This window comes from Filicampus tigris, chromosome 10, assembly GCF_054856515.1.
Source record: "Filicampus tigris isolate MCC_2025a chromosome 10, RoL_Ftig_1.0, whole genome shotgun sequence".
Classification (NCBI taxonomy): Eukaryota; Metazoa; Chordata; class Actinopteri; order Syngnathiformes; family Syngnathidae; genus Filicampus; species Filicampus tigris.
Genome location: NC_141226.1, coordinates 20,063,510 through 20,084,033, shown reverse-complemented (window position 1 = coordinate 20,084,033; position 20,524 = coordinate 20,063,510). Strand labels below are relative to the sequence as shown.

General features: G+C 40.6%; 1 protein-coding gene across 7 annotated transcripts in view; it reads left to right on the top strand.

Moving 5' to 3' along the window:
• The window catches only part of tnn (tenascin N), a 94,447-nt gene that overhangs the window by 1,000 nt on the left and 72,923 nt on the right, over positions 1-20,524 (top strand). For 4 of the 7 annotated variants that reach the window (XM_086042502.1, XM_086042498.1, XM_086042496.1 and 1 more), the window contains exon 2: positions 1,793-1,891. The gene's annotated coding sequence lies outside the window, so the exon portion shown is untranslated. Of the gene's footprint in view, positions 1-1,792; positions 1,896-20,524 lie in introns of all 7 variants that reach the window. The other 3 variants (XM_086042501.1, XM_086042497.1, XM_086042499.1) reach the window with 1 other exon arrangement.

The following is a 20,524-nucleotide window of genomic DNA, read 5'->3' as shown; positions in this document are numbered from 1 at the left end:
GCACTAGATTATTTAAGTAATTTATTGGTGCTGTCTGCTAATACTGCGATTTCTGATTCTGACCCAATAACATCTGTGATTGTATTTAGATGACTGACAATGGGGTACATGCATCGTAATAAAAAGCTAATATCATGCCTCCTAGTTTTAATTACATAATGGAAATGTCTGTTAAAGGATAGGATTACTGTAAACTACTGAACTTTAACATTACTATTTATATTACTTTAACATCATATTTTTTGCCATCAACATGCTTAAACGTCCTTATACAGTTCCTCCTTTTTTTTTTTCGGTGTTGGCAGTGTGTAGGAGGCTTCCTCCTCCACTTATTAAATTGAAGAGTTTGCAAAAAGTCAGCCCAAATGAACGACACGCCTACAGATCCATCTTGACTTGTATCCACAGTCATGATGTGTGTAAGTCTGTCCGTACGTCCATTATGCAGTAATAATAAAGATTCTAATTTTAATTATTTTTTAAAATTTTGTATTATTATTTATTTATTTATTTTCTTTTTTAAGATGTGGCCCTTTTCCTTTGTAACCTTGAACCAGGATCACTGATAGTGTAGTGGTGTACTTGCCTGATTTCAGTGTAAGCAGCGTGAGTTGACAGTTGAATGTGAAATGTGGAAGTTGTTTGTCTCTAAGTGTCCTCTGACTGACTGGCGACCAATCCAGGTAGGATGTTAGATGAAAGTTTGGACTTTGGGCTTCCAATACTGCATTTGGTAAAGGCTGCTGTCAACAGTCAACGCTATTGGAAGTGTAAATTGCCTGAAAAGCATGATTGATAACATGATGGAGCTTTCCCTTTTCCATGAGGGGGGAAAAGAGCTTTGTGCCTGCTGTCAAAGTGCAGCTAATTTGTCAGTTAAAGACGGCTGTCCAAGCACCAGACAGAAATAGAAAAACACATTGCAGTGAGAAACGGGGGAGAGAGAGACAAGTGTGCATGTCTGGACCCAGAATGACTTGAAATGGAGCCTTAAGATTTCCTCAGGGCTCCTCCTCTGCTGCAGCATCCTGTAAATCATTCTCAATTCAGCGAAACAAGCCAGTTGGATTAGCTCACTTTAGATCATAAACATTTTCAGTGCAGACCACCCAGACAGAGTGCAGGGCTGAGGCAACAGTGTGACTAGTGTGTGTGTGTCTGTCTGTGTGTGCGTGTGTGGGGGTGCGTGTGTGTATGTGTGTGTGGGTGTAAGTGTGCGAGATTCAACTTTACCAACATGTCCAAATGTGGCCTCACACATTTGCATGTATGTGTTATGTACATATGCTGTATGTTGCAGTCTGCGTTTGCCAGCGTAATGTGGCTCCACGTTGCTGCTGTGGAAACCAAAAAAAAAAGGCCAGTTTAAAATCCAGTGTCAGAGATTAACACACGCACATAAAATCCGAAGATAAAGATGTCTCACCGCACGCTTGGCCAAAAGCACTAAGACACATTTATTTAGTGTAAAGCAGCATTCCTTCCTTAGAGCTCTGTTAATTTGAAATGATGCATCTTTCATGACTTTGAATGCCTTATCCTCACTTGCTTAACAAACTGAAGTATTGCACAATCGTCCTTTTGTTTTTTTGCACATTAACAGTCGTTTTGTTGCAGAAGGGGAAAGCAGATTTGATTAACATCACTTCTTTAAAAACAGCTGCAAAAGGTTTAGCGTCACTGAAAAGTGCAATGTGATGCCGCAACTGACTACACACTCGTCAATACCAGACCTTAATTTTTTAAATAATTTTTTTTCTCTTGTTAATTGTTTTTTTCTCTCCACGCGCAGGAGAGACCTGCGAACCAGGCCTGTGTCAGAACCTGGAAGTACCATGGATGCGTTTTAAAGACCGAAAATTTGGGACAGCTGCCCTGGCAAAATCAAACTGTGAGTAAGTACCTTTATTTATGTATTTAAAAAACAGTGCGTCGAAGGAATTGAATTGAAGCTCTTAAGCAACATTGACACGTTTACTATCTTACTACTAAGACGTCATACATGAATACTCTTATATTCAGTGTGATATGAACAGTTTCATGTCATCCACACTGAACTGACTCTGTGGCAATGGCCAACCCCAGGTGGAGTAAGAAACCCTGACATCACAAGCAAAACCACACCCCTTAAAGGCACAACAAAATGTACTATAGTGCGCGCTTGTGTGTGTGTCTGTGTGTGTGTGTGTGTCTGTGTGTGTGTGTTTGATTTTCGGCTTAATTACATTGGTCAACATATCACATTTAGAAAATTATTTTTTTGCTCAGCGATGCGTAAATAAGTAAGTAAGAAATGAGTCAATTTTTCTCAATTCTTTTTTTTCACTGATACCGAATCTGCCCTTGTTTAATCTCTAACACATCAGGTTCTCATATTGATGATAATAATAATAATAATAATAATACAAATATAATATATTAATGAATTTAATAATATTTATGAATTGGGCTCAGCTAGAGGTGGAATCTTTTTTCTGAATAACAACATCATAGTTATAAATTACAATGCATTGTAAAATCCATAGTGCACAAGCTTTTATAGGTCAAACAAAAAATAAAAATATCTATTATATTCTATTTTATATATCACATAAAACCCGATGTGGTAGAGTTTGAACTCTACTTATGTCACGTGGTTACGTTTTGTGCACACCTGCTGTCGAGCTGCTTGTTGATGACACGTGCAGTGTAACTTTCCGTCCATTTGTGCAAAAACATGTCGCTGGTAGATACAGTATTACTGTACACACCGATGCGCGCAAACCACACACAAAGATCGTCCTTTCAAACTAAATAAATGTTTATAGCATTGCAAAACATTTAGTGTGTGAGGTAGCGCGTGTGTGGTCCTGTCTGCACTTTGAGGTTGATGTGTTTATGTGTGAGTGTGCAAAAGAATGTGTCTGCTTATTTATTCATATAATGAAAGCGGAATCATTTATAAAAATACAATTGAGGGAACTGCACACTAGCACTGAAAAAAACTGAAAAATGTTACAATCAAGACATAAAATACTGCATATTAAAAACTTGTAGAGTAGAATATTTCCCTCCGAAATGAATGCAATTGCCATTATGTTCCACCCCCCCAAACAAAACAAACAAACCCAACAAGAATTGTGTATTTTAATGAGCAAAATCATCACTCCATAAGTACTTTATAGAACATACAGTCATGACAGTTTTTGTCACACTGCATCAATTGAATGGTCATGGTTCTGCTCTTTCTGGTTTGTCTGCTTTCGCCACCTGGGGGCAGTGTAAAACAGACGACCTGTTCATTTATACGTCTCAGCTCCTCTTAGCTGATCAGTACGGCACTATATAATATTAGTTGTTCTTTCCAGAGGATAAATAATATGTGACGGTGAGTACTGTTATAATGTCTTTAGGCCATCACATCATGCATGCGCTTTCATTTGATTGCTAACTTTTTTAACGAAAAGTTCCAAAAGATTAGATGCATGATACTGTATATTGAACTTGAACGTTGAATACAACTGGATTGGACTCAGGCAGTGATTCTTTCATGTACCACTAGAGGCATCCGGACCACACTTGGACAGTCGGTGGTGTAATTAAAGATCATCTTTCTCGAATTTTCTTCCATACTAAACAATTTTGTTCCTGTTCTCTCCAGTCAGCTAATATTCTCTCCAGGTCATAACTAGAATAAGCATGAACATAACTTCACGCTCCATGGTGTATGATGATATGGTTTACTCAGAACTTGCCAGGACATTGTTGGAATTTGTTCTGACCGATTCGAAGGACATTTGCAGCTTCGTGACTTTTAGTTTAATGTTTCTGCACCGTTTGACTGTAGTGAACAGCATCTGTTGGAAAATGGAAGCAATGGAAAAGGCACATATCACAAACATGTGAGTTTTGTCATGTAAAAAAAAAAAAGACTCAAAAGTGAATGACTTAAAACTTTATATAAGATTGGTGTTGATTTATGCCATCTGCCACCCCTCCCACCAACGTGACCTAATGATGGGTTTCATTCAAATACATGAAAATGACTATGCTCACTTCTCCAACAATAATATTGAGAAAAAAAAGGCTTAAGCGTGACTTTAAGAGTGGGGAGTAGATGTATACTCTAGCTTTAAATGTCCCCGTGTATCTCCTAAATGTATGTACGTTGGCTCACACCCATAACTTCATACTCAAAAAAACATAAACCTGTGAGTTTCTGTGAGACAGAGGGAGGAAAGTGCAGTATGAAAATGGCTTGTTAGGTTATTTTTTTGAAATACAGTCATTTGTAATGAAGGCTGATTATCGTTGTAGTGGTTTCTGCACCGGGAAGTATCCACTGTGTAAGTATTTGGTTTCAAGAAAGGTAGCAGAGGAGATAAATCACAGCTCAGTGAAAACACTTTTATAGCGCTTTGTAACCCGCTGCTGTTCACTTTGGTTCCCATGTGGCAATATTATCACATGCTGTCAGGAAAGACAGATGCAGCTTCAGATGCAGCGAGAGCAGTACAGTACACAGAGCCAATTATTTTCACTGCTGCCCATCAAATTTTATCCTCCGTTCGAGAGCGGGAGAGAGGCGCTGCGCCGCATGAGAGAATAAGCAGATTGAACATATCACGTCATGATCACATACACATCTGCTTTGTTTTCATATTTCTTGGAAGTGCGGTATGAAACTTGACAAGCCTGTGGATGAGCTGTCGTCATGTGACAACTCAACATGAAGGCGTTATCTCAGACAAGCATTCATACTGATGCCACACTGATTTTTTTTTTGTACCGTCGAACCTCGGAAGTCGAGCACACCAAATGTTGAACGATTTGGAATGAAGTCAAAAGACAATTAAAACCCATCACCATTTACCTGATTTCAGCAAATCTTTTGACACTTTACTTCAGCGTCAACTGGATTATCCCCATCAGCGTTTTTGCTTTATCTTTGGCTTTTTGTGTTGTGTATGATACAATGAAGCCTTGTCTATTTACGGGTTGCTCTTCACAAATTCACCTATTGGCACTTTTTTTTTCTGAGGATCCTATCATCAGCTATTGACCAAAACATTTAGTTAAAAAAAACTCACCTATTTGCTTAAGCTAACAAAAATGGAGGTCTCGTTATTACTGCACAACTGCTAAATTTTCAGCAACATACAGGTTCCAGCACATCCGGTGCATTTTTTCAATATCGAATATACTGTAAATCACTTGTTTATGTGTAACGTTGTAAGATGAGTTTGAAATCGTGCTCATGAAAGTAGTTTGCTACAGTTTGATTAACAAGGGCAATTCCGTATTTTTAGGGGACGTCGCAATTACTCTTGTTTTTTCACATTAAGATCAGAGGCGACATTATGGACAGAAAAGTTGCTATACCTTCATTGTCTGGACTCTGAAACAAAAAGGTTTGCTAAAAAATAATTACATCAGAATGTTTTGCGGCTCAGTAGCAGAATTGCCATCAATCACATCTTCAAACATGCCCACAAACCTCCCGTGTGGAGGAAATCTCAAAGGGGAAGATGAAAAGAGGGGTTTTTTTTGTACATCCTATGGCCATGCAAAGAGACATAAATACTCTGCTATTATTTCGAAAGACTGTTCATAAAATGGATAGTTGGGGTTGTGCCACCTATAATTTTGCCCAAATTAGACCAAACGGATTTGAATGATGAGTGACGTTTATACCCTTTGTTAAAAGTCTTCTAATCTTTAACAGGGGGGGTCTAGTCTAGCAGTAAAAAAAAAAAAAAAGCAAGCCCATTTTGGGTAGAAGAACCAGCGAAAGAGCACCATCTCATGGAGCTAGAAGGTAGTGGCCACAGCTATAAAATCCGTTGTGATGAGATGTGATTTGAGATGTTCAAACTTAAGTCAGGAAAAGAGAACTTCAAGTCTAGCTAAATCTGTCAGTCATATATAAGAATGACAATGAATGAGAGAATATAAGAATACGGTCCACGCTATATGGGCATTTTGTGATGAAATTGTCATTAAGACATTTGAGTGGACAACTGCATGGAGCGGATGATTCAGCGTAAAATGAAGCGTTTAGTTTGGGAATCAGTTTTTTCCACCAGGCCGCCTGCTATTTGATTTTCAACAGTGAGTGGGGTTCAGTGGACATGATGCGTGGTGACCTTTGCGACCTTCAAGCCATTCAGGATCCCGCCACAATGTCACCCACTGAGATGAAGTCGCAAGTGATGCTTATGTGGTCTATGTACACATGTGCCGAGTTATGATTTGTCTAGTTCGTTTTCCTCACTTGTGGGGATGACAAAATCTCACCAAACAAACACCCTCCTACTTCTCCGAAAAAAAATGTAGAGTTGTAAAATGTGTGCCAAAGCAACAACAGGTGGCACTATAACCTTCCATCAAAAGGCAATTTTAGCCAGTCAGGGCAACTTTAATTTGGGGAAATGGCACATTAACATCAATGACACATGAAGGAAAAAGGGGTATCAAACATGTGGACTGATTGTGACTCCAGAATATCTCATTTGAGTATTCAATTCACATAACAAAACAACAAGCCAAACAATTACAGTGTGTCCTCTGACTAAACTGAAAAGTGACAACGTTGTTTTTTTGGTTACACACGTAATAATGAGACAGCATTTACATTTGATTACATCTTGAAATATTTAACACTGATGTTCACAAACAGAAAACACATGATCTAATCTCACACAAGGAGTGAAATGTAACATTATGAAATAAAGGCCATGATAATGACCAAAAATATTGAAAGCTTTTTGTTCAAAACATTGAAAGGGACTAAACCGAAAGTCAAACATTTAAACAAAATTACGGTGGCAAGCTTGTTTTCCGGTTCACCTTCTTAGAACTCATGTCAAGCGCTCCTTCCGATGTCAACTTGACATATCAGTTTTTGCTTTTTGTTTTTGCTTCCTTTTTGTAAAGGGGAAGTCAAACACAATAATACGTTCTATGCAGCCCCACTAGTTCAAACGAGGTGCTCTGATGAATATTGCATGAGTGGAATATGAATTGCAGCAAAATCCACCCATCGTTATCCATCTCAGGGGGCGGCCATTTTGCCACTTGCTGTCGACTAAAAATGACATGACAGTCTCTCAGGGCTCAGGTAACGACCAATCAAGGCTCAGCTCGTGAACATCACATGACCAAACTCAGAAAACAGTTGAGGGATATAACATCTGCCTCATTTTGACGAACAACTGGTCCGACTCACCACTGTCTTTTAATGTTGGACATCATGGGTGGTACGGCTGTTTTTTGGGTGGGACTTCTTGTAAAAAGTTTCAGAACCACCGCTATCATAGCAGAAAATCATAGGATATATTGCGAGTAATTTGTCCCACCCATTTTGCATGTGAACAAATTTTGGAGAAAAACATTCGGTCTTTTAAAAATACCCTTGTTTGTGTAGACATGGTCTTATTATGGAATTGAATGAACCCACACAATGCACCCTCCCAACACGTACACATGCACGCACAGCAAGTCACCACATCCTCCTATACACCCGAGCCAAAAGCGATGCAACTGCTACTTCATTGTCAAGCCCCCTGACCCCCGCACCCCTTTTCCTTAACCCACCCCCCTCCAATCTCTTCCCCAATTCTTGCTAGCCGGCCCCCGCTCTTTTCTCCTGGTTGCCATGGGGATGGCTAACAAAGCCATCACTTTTACCAATTTCCTCAGAGACAGGTGCTGGCACAATGACTGCTTCCTCGCTTTCTGAAAGGGGAAGGGGCAAGAGGGGTGCATGGGAACTCCAGGCGGACACTCTGAGGGCTGTCCAAGTGTCCTCCTCCCCGGGTCCCGCAGAGAAAAAAAGGCTAATTTGTTGTCCCTGTTTTCCCAGGGAGGGGGGATGCGGGAGAACGAGAGCGAGGCCGGGGTGGGGGTGGGGGTGGGGGGGGTCGAGCAAGGCAAGACTATGTGGAAGAGGGGCGTCAAAACAGACCGCCTAATATCAGTCTGGCGCTCGCTTGTTGCTGCCAAATGGAAAGCAAAGCGCTCCTTGGTCTCCTCCAGCTTCTTCTTTATCTCATTGCTCACTGGAACAATGGCCGGTCATGGCATCATGACTGTTAGATGTTTCAATTTAGCTTTCAGGGAGCAGTACCCCCGTCCAAACCCCCACCATCCCTGTTGTGAAAGAGGATCTGCTTTATGTCCCCTTTTGAACAACACTTTCCCTCAAAGTGCATAGTTTTTACATGATGTCCAGTGGGGCCTTGAGATACAAATTTCATTTGTTATCACGCTCGAAACATTTTTGTAATGTGTTTTCTAATGAAAAAAATAGCACTGTGTAATGTTATACTTTATAAGAAAACATACAATAAAGACATAGTTGAATAGCAAAATAAACAGGTTTTGTCAAACTTTCTCCTTCATTGTACATTGCGCTGCTCATTCTGGTGTGCATGCCTAAGCCACCAGGGGGCAGTATCAGACAGGTATATGGATATAAAGCTTCTCAGAATGGCTGCAGTATCAATCTTTCCTCACAGAGGATAAAGAATATATCGTCAACCTCTTAAAATTATGGCCTAAATCATGTTTTGACGAAAATGATTATTTTTCGCCGTAAACCTCGTCTAATGCTGCTACAATCGGGCTACATCCTTAGTTTGACAGATGCTCTGAAATACAAATTAAAATTAACGGAATGAAAAAAAAAACATAAGTCAAAATGAAATAAAAAGTAACTATAATGAAAAATCCCAATCTATTGTAACCCTGGTCTGTCTGTTTACTCCTTACCTATCTTCCACCAAACCCCCTGTAGGACTTTCTACCTGTCTGCCTGCTTACTTGTGCTTCTCCTCTGTCTAGCTATCTAAGGACCTACTTGTCCAGCCTTCTGTCTGTCCGTTTCCCCATTCATCTGCCTACCTGCCAACCTGTCCGTCTCCTCTCCTTCCACCTATCACCCCACCTATAATCCATCAATATATCGCATAATCACAGGGCACATACACTAGCATTTACGCTGTCACTGATTGGAAACCTAAGCCCCGCCGCAACCAGCCAATTGAATTGCTCCACTTTCTGTCATCAAGAGTAAATCCTAATATAACGAGTTTTATTGAGTAGTTGCGGTAACAGACATCGGTTGACTACCAGGAACTTTCTCATCTGTCTGGGGAACCCTCATGAGTCATGTGCTGATCTATACTTAGGAAACCTTCCCCATGACGTCAGGACTATGGAAGTGGACTCTGGCAACAAGTAGAGAAGAGCATCAGGTGCTGTAAAATAGAAAAAAAAAGGCAGGAAACAGAACAATCAAAATTTACACGATAACCCAAAACAGACTGGGTCTAAAAACTTGGGTACGAAAACTGAATTTAAAGCCTGCTCACGGTTGATGATAAAACCTTTTGTGATTTCATTGACTCATGTTGTGTATCCAGTCTGTCGGTGATACTTTGTTGGCTCTGTCACTGCATATTATTGCACATAGTCACATAGTCATAAATGTACTTGGCTATCCACTTCCCTCAACAAGCCCGTTTTAGCTTAGGGGGCTAGGGGGTTAGTTTTATAGCTTGTTACAAATTTAGATGTGAAATATACCGCCACCTTTGAATCACCTGACTTTAATTTGGATTTCAGATTGGCTGAGCACATGTTGTTCCAGTTTTTTTCCACTAGATGTCAGCATAACAATTATAGTGGAAACTGAGATACCGCTGATCTTTCAGACAATGAAACATTTTGGTCACATATATAGGACAAAAAAAAATTAAAACCATGACTTTGGTGCCCCCCTGCCCCTTTTTGAATGCATCGGGATGTACATGTGTCTGCACATCAGAGCAGCCGTTTCTCATGTCTTCCAGATTAATAAAACGTCATCATCATCGTCAACATCATTCCAAGTTATTTTGGGTGATGCTCCGGAAGGCCTGCCTTCAAATAGTAATACTTCGGGTAAATAGATTACTACTCTAAGATCATATTAAGTCTGATGCATGAGTCAGATCACTTCACTGCACTTTAAGATTATTGCCAGGAACCAGACCTGATCCAGCAGGTGGTGCTGTGGTTTAAAAAAAGAAAAACAACTTTTGGATTTGTAAATGGAGTGGGACGGTGCAAATTTAAATAGGATATGCTGACATTTTTGGTTTGTATTCCTGCCAGTTTTGGGGGCAACACATATACAGTAGCCTGCTAACAAGGGACCAGAGAGTTTGTAGAAAAAGATCACTAATGCATCTAGTAAAATGGAAAGTCCAGTTGTGCTAACCTTAAGTGCATATTTGACCCCGCAGAGGGATGCAGTGAAGACAGACAGTGAAGCTGAACTACTTTAGAGAGAGAGATTAACAGACTACACGATTGCACACACGCACACACGGACTGGAAAATGAACCTGAGTTTTGGCTGACAGGATTATTAGACAGGCCTTGAAGTTATTCGGCAGCTGGGTTATTTATTCTGCGGTTGCTGCGTCCAAATGCATTTACAGCTCGGTCGTTCCCACGTGTGATGTAATTACTGATGCGTCTAGGCCGCCTCCAGCACGTTTTATTGCGGATTTATGTGTCAATTTTGCCTCTTTTTCTCTTTTAATCCACTTCTATCCCGTGTCAGTGTTCTACTTGTGCAGCAATCTATTTTGCTAAAATGCACAGCAGGCAAGGGATTCGCACACTGACAAACAGGTTGGCGAATCAGTCTCAGTCCTTCATACTAGTGTAGGATGTAAGGAAATAAGGGCCGCTATTCATTTATTTGTACATATAGTATATCTTCAGGGTAACAAAAAGATGAAATGGGTCAGCACACTTGTGGAAAAAAGTTAGTAGCAAACATGAATCCAGCAGAATTTGGTAGAAAATGACAAGCATACTAGGACTTAATTTGACAGCAGCATTTTATTTTTACAGTTAACTTGATCTGGAAGTCACAGTAAACTCTGTGTCTTGTTTCGATTACTTGTTCACTGTCGGCCAAATTTCTGCTTCTTTTGAAGTATACCATAACTTCATGTTTGTAACTTGAATTTTGGCTTGCAAATTAAGGCACAAAAAGACGGCTCCTATATTGAACAACTCATAAACTCACTTTTTATGATTTTATGATCAGGGTACCACTGTATTATTACAAAAAAATTATTACAATGGCATCATGCTCATTATAATTAATTATATTAATTACTTGTAAATGCTGGGCTGTTACTTAAAATACTAAGCACTCACTTACAAAAGTTGTGCAATATTGTCCAACAAAAATAACATGACCGTTATAGAATTTTACAGCGGTTGACTGCTAACCTCTGCGTCAACGGGAAGCAGAAGCTGCTGCTGCAGTAACACATCAGAAACAAACAAACAGGATATGTTTGACTTTTATCAAGAACTTTGATCAAATCACACTACGTTGTGGTTTACATATTTTTTTTTTTTTCAAATGTTTTGTCAAAGTCAACATCCAGCAGTTGGCTCCAAATATGAATTAAAGAATATATTTGTTCCAAATCCAAGGTCGGATTACATTTGCTTGCAGTATATTTTTTAGTGGATTAAATCGGAGAGGTTGCAATGCTTTCATACCTCTCTTAGCCTACATCCTCTTCATGTGGACTGCTCTTTCCTCTAAACTGTGATTATATAACACAGCACACTGTAATTTTGTCAAATGCTAGTGTACAATAGCATTAAAGAGCTTTTACAGTCCCCCGCGGGGCAGAGGAGAGGGATTGTTAAGACTACCAGTGTGTTGGAAGTGCATTTTTATTCCGATCAGTCATTTAATCTAAATAAATGTGTCCATGTAAACGTACCCATTGCTTCATGTACATACCCCATTGGGAATATTCTGACCTGATTAAGGCCATTCCGATCAAGATTTTATTCCGAACAAGAGAGGTAGTTTATGTCGATTGTTAACCCGATCAGCGCGCAAGAAAACACTTATTCCGACATTACGTAACAAACCGTCCTTACCACGCATGCCTGTGATGTCAGTATACGCATTTCTGTTATTCCCGGAAGCTAGTAGAAGCAGAGCAAGCGAAATGCGTGGCAGGCGTAAGACTGATTTGGTACTTTTACAGCTCCATTAGTTAGCGTTAACTCAATGTAATGCTAACGTTTAAAGTAGAAATGGACGGAGCAACATTTTGTTGACACGCAAGTCGCTACGGCTTCTTCTCCAACTTCCGATCTATTTGGCCAATCTGCGCATGTCAAAATAATTCGTTCCACTATAATCGGATCAATATTTTTATTGTTTTTTTTTTTTTTTAGTTTTAGTGTAGCCAATGCAAGGCTTTCATGGCCACGTTGCTGCTCTGGAATGAATAATTAAGATGCAACAATTTCCTTAGCTGAGATGTATTCATTTAAATGAAATTCACAAAACATACATTCTGCACAGTACTGCGTCTTCTCATTTTGTGATAACAATATCCCTCTGTGATGTTTATAAGCTCAGTATCGGGTGTATTCTCTTTGTTTTGCTCCACTGTGGGCCTCTGATCTTTGCCATTTTCCCCCTACATTCCAGCCATCTGTTGATTTCTCATTTGGCTCGGAGCATCCCATCACTTCTAACAGAATGCTGAAACAAAAACATGAACAGCATTTTAAAAAGCCTTATGGATTATCATATTCCATCCAAGAATGATGCTATAAATGTGCTCTGATTTAGAGGTATCTTACCCACAGTGTGGCAGAGGAAGCAGGATGTTTAAAGGTCAAGTTGTGAGGCTCTGTGACGTGTGCGGTCTCGCTCTGCGTCTGCTTTTGCTTTTTTCTCCGAATTTCACTCTGCTTGTTGCGTCAGGATTTTTCCAGTGAACAGTACTACATAGTATCTGACTTGTAATTATCAATTCGTCAACAATTTTGTCGATGGCGTCCGCATTGTTGTATAATAGTCGCTTGAAGCAATTGAAGACACTACTTTGCTACAGAACCGCTGTTGTTCAGACTCGACTAGTTTTTGGTTCTAAAGAAGGAGGGCAGACATTTTTTTAGACGCCATAATATTCCGACTGAGACTCTCTGACGTGCAGGTGTTACTGTTGTCAGAATATGTGTATAGGCCTAATACATTTATTGTTTCTGAACAATTTGGTTGATTGTAGCGCTGTTCTGATCCCTCCCGTTTCTTACATTCTTTCAAGTCTTTCTATGGAAACATGGATGCTTGGCAGTTTTGGAACACGCGTCCTCGGCAGAGGTGAATGAAGCCGGGCCAGGCTCCAGAGTCGGCGTCAGTGCAGTCGGAACATACTGCCTTTCAATAAATGGTTGATTGGATTAGTTATGTCTCAACTAAATCACTAATCCATCTCTCATACCAAAACATGCAATTGTTATTTTCAATTAAGTGTGCTAGCAATATCAGAAAATGCACTCTCTCTTACAAAGGCAGCCATATTTTCTTCTCCTTCAGTTGTCGGGCAAGACCGCTTTCTTCCTCGAAAACCATGAAAGCTCTTCCTCCTCATATCCCCCAAAATTTGCCTTTTATATCCTTTGTGGGGAGGTACAAAGAAGATCTCTTAAAGCCCCGTCTTGTGAGAGTTGTTATATAGAGTGGCACTCAACAGCCACATGTGTAAAAATGGAGGCGCTGAGTACGCTCACCAAACAGTAGCTACGCCAGACCGCAGTAGTGTCACACGGGATGTACTTTATTTGCGCCCTGAGGTTCCGTTCAGGCAATTGTTATAAGTGGTATGATATGATAAGATAACAAAGCAGGTGTAAAGATTTCGCGATGCGCCATGAAGCAAGTGAAAGGATCACAGAGTCGGTTTAACTGACAGGAATGGAATAAAGGGAAGAAGAGAGGACGTGGTAGTTTTCTTGTCTCGCCAATCTGCAATCCAATCAAACGAATGACGCAGGAAGATGAGATGATGCCACTCGAGCATACCGTATACCGCCACACTCACTTTCTCTCTCTCTCTTTCTCTCTGTCTGTCTCTTTCTCTCTCTCATACACACACACACACACACTATGTATTGCAATAACCCCAAAGCCTCCAGCAGCGTTTTTCAAACCGCCCACAGCAACTCTCAAAAGCCTCTTTGTGCCTCTCTCTCCTTCCCACTCCTTTTCCTTTTCCTTTCTTTGCCTCTGAACCCCCCCCCCCCCCCTTGTGTTCCCTCCATCCATCCATCCATCTTTAATTATAGAACATCCTTCTATAAAACCACTTCCTGTAAATAATTGCATGTGTGCCGTTTCTGTGTGTGTGGGGGGTGCATTCAAGATAAAGGTGCAGTTGAGATTATTGCACTGACAAAAGAAGCCTTGTTAAATTTGTTGGGGGGGGGGTAGGAGGAGTGTTGCCACATCAAATAACATCTTGTTCTTATTACTCATTGTAATAATACCGCATATCCTCAAATAGCGACTCCTACGCTAATAGAAGCCATGCCTTGATTAGTCATCAGGGTGCAAATAAATGGCTGTACACAAATAAATGCCTCAGCTTTTACCAGAAAAATAAATCAATAAACGTGTACTCACTGTAATTATCCCAGCCTCTCGTTGTCATTCACTCATGGACATGAAGTTGTTAACTACTGAGCCCTTCTGTTGCTAACCAAAACAACAGCACCAAAGCACCGAAACCGCAGGCATCACACTCTGGTCCTCGAGGGCCACTATCCTACATGTTTTGGATGTTTCCCTCCTAAACACACCTGATTCAAATGATCAGGATCGTTATCAGGCGCCTGCAGAACTTGCTGATGAGCTGATTGTTTGATTCAAGTCAGTTGGGGGAGGGAAACATCTAAAACATGCAGGATAGTGGCTCTCCAAGACCGGAGTTTGACACTTGTGAACGGAACAGTCTCTCAGAGGAAATAAAGTATGACGGCCTCACGTTGCAAATGATTTTGTTACGCAGTATCGTGTTATGTGGAAACGTCTTCAGCGTTCCACCAGACTCACGCATGATCGCTCCACAATGTTGTGTGTGTCCATTTTTCTGCTCTCGCTTCTTGCCTTTTTGATGCATTTCGTCATGATATTAAAAGTTTGTTTGAACACTTCTCAGCAGCTATTTCAGTCAAAAAGGCAAAATACCTCTCAAAAAAAGTAGAAGTGGAGCACACAATATAGATCTCAATGAGCGACGTTGCAGTTGATAAAACTATAGTGGCGCCTTGAGATATGAGCTTAATTTATTCCTTGACAAAGCTCACAACTCAAAACACTTGTACCTCAAATAATCTTTTTTCCCATAAAAATGAACGGAAATGCCATTCATCTGTCTTAGCCAAGCCATAAAAGAAACATTTTCTATTGTTTTATGGTTATGAGGCCGTTTTGCATTGTTTGTGAAGCTAAATAACTTATCTAAAGCAAACCTATTTGGTTGTTTTAAATACACTCTGTGTTACAGGCTTTGTTTCATGTATAGTTTGACTGGGCACGACTCACCGAAAAAGAACGAGTAGAGAGAACTGGTCTATAGTTATCATCTGCAAAATCATTCCGTTGTCTTCTTGTTGTCTTGTCTTCTTTCCACTTAACGCCGATTCCGTTTGCATAATAGCAAGTGAAATGGAGTCACAATTGCTTCCTTAAAACCGGATTAATGGTTAGCCCACAACTGTGATTGACTTGGAGTTGCATTGTCATGATTATGCAAAAAAACGAGACTTGCGTCACGCCGCTGTGTGCAGCATTTTGTGTTGCTTTGAAATGAAGGCCAGTTTTCTAGGTTACGTATTTGCTTCTGAAACTCTTGATTCTCAGAGTATGTCTTTGTTCCCCCAATAAACCATTTACATAACAGAAAAGCCTAAATCTCCTCTGTATGCCCTCCTTTGTTTCTTCCCTTCCAGTGCGATATTGGCAGTCAAATTTGCTGTCTGACATAATGTATTTTACGCGATGAGGTATAATTGAGATTAAGATTCAGGGGAATATAAATGGTCTATCCTTTCATTAATTAGTTTGGTCTTAATACTTCAAGCATTGAATGCGCTATTGTGTTCTTCAAATGATCATTTGAAAAATAATTTTGATACCAGATTTACACTTTACGCATTCTGGTTGAGGACACCATGGTAATGTTTAAAGGGACCAACAGAGGGACTCAAATCTTTTTTTCTGAGCTCAATCGGGCTCATTTTGCTCAAACAAACAAATGATCCAAAACATGTTGCACCACTCTAACACAAATGCAAAGCTCTACTGTGTTCCCTTTATTAACATTGTCATCCAAGTGTTATGAAAACCTCAAATGAGCTATTTTACTCCTCAAGTAGCCTAATGAATAATTGATTCACCCACAACCAAAATAGTGTGGCTTTGAAATGTGAGGGGGATCCAATTAGCGTCATCAAAGCCACAGGATGCAAACTCACATTTTAATGACCACTAAGCCTTTCACGTGTGCTACGAAAAAGCCAATAGTATCGGCAAATAAGCTAAATAAATTCTGCTGAGGAACACATTGGGAAAACAAATGAGGCCTTGCCTGCGCACAGTAACCGTCACCCTCACAAGTGTGCCGGGGAGCGCGCCGGCGAACAGCAGTAAAGATTAGCCATGTGAAAAGAAGCTTTCCACTCGCTCATACACTCACAGGCACACAGGCCTGACCTTTGAAGGAAGGTGACAGATGGGTCTTTCTGTGTCCAGGTCTCTGCTGACAGCTGTCCAGGATACGGGGGGGGGGAAGGGGAAACGGGGAAGCTGTGTTGGGGCTCGTAGGCGGCCTTGGGGTCAGACATCCCCTTCTTAAAAAGAACAGAGGACAAGCAAATTTGCATGAATGCAGACAAAAGCGCACACGCGCTGGCAGGCAGGCGCCAAATCGGACATTATACATCATTTACATATTCATAAAGTTTTCTGTCTGCCGCAGCGATTTTGTTGGTCCAGCTGCCCCCCCCCCCGACCCTTCATCTCTTGGCTCTCCATTCATTCTGTTTTTTTTCTTTTGCCAAATTAATCCACCACCTGTTAACCCTATTCTATGGCAACCCTAACAACTACACTCAACCAGGGCTCCACCGATAGCACTTTCAAACCGAGTACAAGTACATGTTTGACTATTCGCCGATACTAAGTACCGAGCACAGACGTACAATGGTATCCGTACCTACCCCAAACCCCAAATTCCGACGAAGTTTTTTTGCAGCATCCCTTACCTTAAAACCAAACCCTGATTTATCTGTTGGCTCGATTTTCAACAAAAGTTCACCTATCCGAAAAGCCATTTGCTGGAAACCCGAAGCTTGAACCCTGATATCAGACCCCAACTCATATGTTAACCGCTGAGGTAGGGGAGAAGGACCCAAATGTAAGACTCAGAAGCAAAGGGCAGTTCCAAAAAACACAGTTTCATAAAGAGTTTGGTTCACAAGTAGGCAATCAGCAAAGGCAATGGTAACCAAAAACGAGAGGCAAAAAGAAAAGGTCGTTCATCAAACGGGTTCAACACCTATTAGTCAGTGGCAAGAACAAAAAAAGCTGACACGTGGCAACAATGAAAGCTGGCACGTGACAACAAGGTATGATTAACCGGTGATAAGACAGAATGTGACACGAGGTGAAATACATGAAATAATCGGCGATAGCGAGGCACAGATGAGAAAGGCACAAGGACAGGGAGGAGGGGCAGGACACACACATGCAGAGACAAAACAAAAACAAACCCTAACCCATCCAAAAATCCTTATCTTGCGACAACCCTAAACCCTGGAATCCAAACCATAAGACAACTGTGAACCTTCTTTTGTGTCAACCATAATCTTAAAATAAAAATGGGGGGGGGAAAAACGACTAAATCCTATCTCTATTATCAAACGCTTCCCTAACGTATTTATGAACTCGATTTTCTTCAGCTCCAACAGAAGCCACGAAGCCCCAATGAATGATGACAACATAACAGTGGGAGAAGCGTTCCTTGTCAATCAGGTGTCGTGGCTCCCTTGATGTGAGGGGGGTTTTCCTCATCGCCAGTCTGCACGACAGAACATGTTTCCGAGGAAGAAAGTGAAGTCCAGACAGATTATTAAATGAGGAATGTTGGTCATGTGGGGTTTCCAAATTTTGTTTGTTTGTTGTTGTTATCGTTGGGGGTCAATATATTTGTATGTACAGTAAATTCACAGTTGACAGTTTGACAACTACTAAAATGGCAGGTTGACTGTTCCACTCCATTCCTGTATTATAGGTGGTGGTAATGCTCATTGCAAAGTGGGTGCTAGGAAAACACAATTTTTCATTTACTCTTTGGCAGAATTCAAATTGGCCTCTGTCACAAATAGGATTTTATAGAGGTACTTTTGGGGGGGGCCAGACAAGTTTCCTTGCTCTCTGTGTGATGGAACATCTGTTTAGAAACATGAATTAGTAACAGCAGACCTGGAAAAAACAGTAAAAAAAAAAAAAAAAAAAAAAAGGAAAAAATGTCCATTCCTACCATTTTGGGGTTATAGCCTAGTCCCCAGTTTTGTGTTTGGAAAGTTGCCTGTCCCATTGGCTGAAAAGGAACAGTTCCCCAGTATAACTTTCTTTGCGATAGTCACAGACAGAAAACATTAGCAAAGATGGACCACAGTAAAAGTGACTATTTGATGCCATTTTTGGATAGTGCCAGGTCCCCGGCTTTGCGTTTGGAAGATGTGCGGGGCCCTCTTGGCTCAAGTGTTGCAGTTCCAGCACCAACTGTAAAACCTTTTGTGGCAAGCTTAGCCTGGTCATCAAACCCTAACACCAAATCCTAACATGTCTGTGAACACATTTTTATGCATTTGTACCTCTTACCTTGTACCTCCAAATGAGTCACTTTTCAAGCCATTTTCAACTATTTAGATTGGTCAGTAATGCGTAAAAATAGCACCCACACTGACCAATAGAATAAATTATACATTTTTGAAAAAATATGAAATTCATATTTATTTAAATTCGACATTTATTTATTTATTGATAGCATTGGTAGCATTGGTAGCAGTATTGGTAACCTCTGAATTTCTGTATTCTTATCAATTCATCTCCTTCATCTTAACCTATACCATCTCTCTACCCTTTTTTGTGGCAACCCCAACCTAATTTCTAACGCCAAACCCTATTTCAATCAACAGTTTTAGTCTAGTGATAAGCTCCTTTCTCTTGTTAATCATCGCTCATATTGACTGCCACTCACATGACTCTATGCTTTCATTTCACGGGCAGTATCTCGCAATTTGATTGCACTCATGGCTCAATTAAATGAACATAGGGAGTTCACTACTTCTCTTGATTCCTTTATGTCACATGTTTCACTGCAATAAATATTGATTGGTCTTGATCGTGTGAGAACACTTCGACGCCGGTCCCGACCTACCAATCAATATCATTCCTAATGCGGTCATAGCGGTGGGGGCAGAGAGGAGTGTCATTTGTATTTTCTTTGAAGATTCCACTTATGCCAACAGGGGAAAGATGGAACAATCCCCTTGGAGGACTTTTTTATCTAAACAGGTGCGTTATCATCTGCTGTGTGGATAAAGCCACCTTAAAGTCTTATAAGTTCATCAGAATTCATGTAACACTCAGTTTGACATTTAAAGGTGCGGCGGACACTAATGAGGGAAGCAACAGATGGGCTTGAAGGAACAGAGGAATGTGAGAATTCATATACAGCAAACCTGCCTGTACAAAACAAACGTAAAACAAATATTTGTTCGCGCACTGTGGAGAATCGGCCCGTATCTGCAAATGTGCTGACTATGCAGACGGTTTTCTCTCATACTTCATGGAGCATTAAATCCAAGTTATAATTATTTTCCTTATTTAAAAAAAGCACATAAAGAATTTTGTTGGGTTTTGGGGGCAGGCGGGAACGGATTAATGGCATTTTCATTCATTTCATTGTGGAATGGATGATTTGAGATACTGAATGTGATTTGTGTTCCGAGTGTCGTCACAGTTACGCAATAAACGTCAGTATCTCAAGGCACCAAAAAAAGTTATATTTGTCTAAGACAAAAGCTGCCATTTTGGGGGAATGCATATGTAACATTTTGTAAATGTATGCCTGCCTTATGATGAGAATTGCTTTGGATGCTTTCAGCTTACTCTTTAGAAACAGTTTCAGACACTGAAATTTTGTTTCAAAGTTTTGCCAGATCAACACCATCTTCAGTATGATTTGACAATTTCGTCTGATTGTACAAACGTTTTTGTCTATATTTATGGCAGATCTGACGCCCTGCTTTTTTCCGAATGTTGCATTTTTACATTCACTTGCTGAAATGCCGACTTTATTCTTGGAGGCTAGTGAATTTCTTTCCCCTGATAATTTGACTTTTAAGTGTGACCTTCCTTTGTTTATTTTGTCTTGATGATAACGAATGTTGCGATGTGCCTCTGTTCAAATAGACGGGGAAAGTACTGCTCTTGATACAAAAGCACGTATCTGCGGGAACAGCTGGCTTGGTCGTGCATCAACGCATTCCTGTGCCTCCCCCCGCCCGTCCTTCCGCCCTCTATCTTGTCTTCTTTTTAGGCAGGCGTGTTAGAAGGACAGGTGTGGGCCGAACTCCTCCCCGCTTAATGT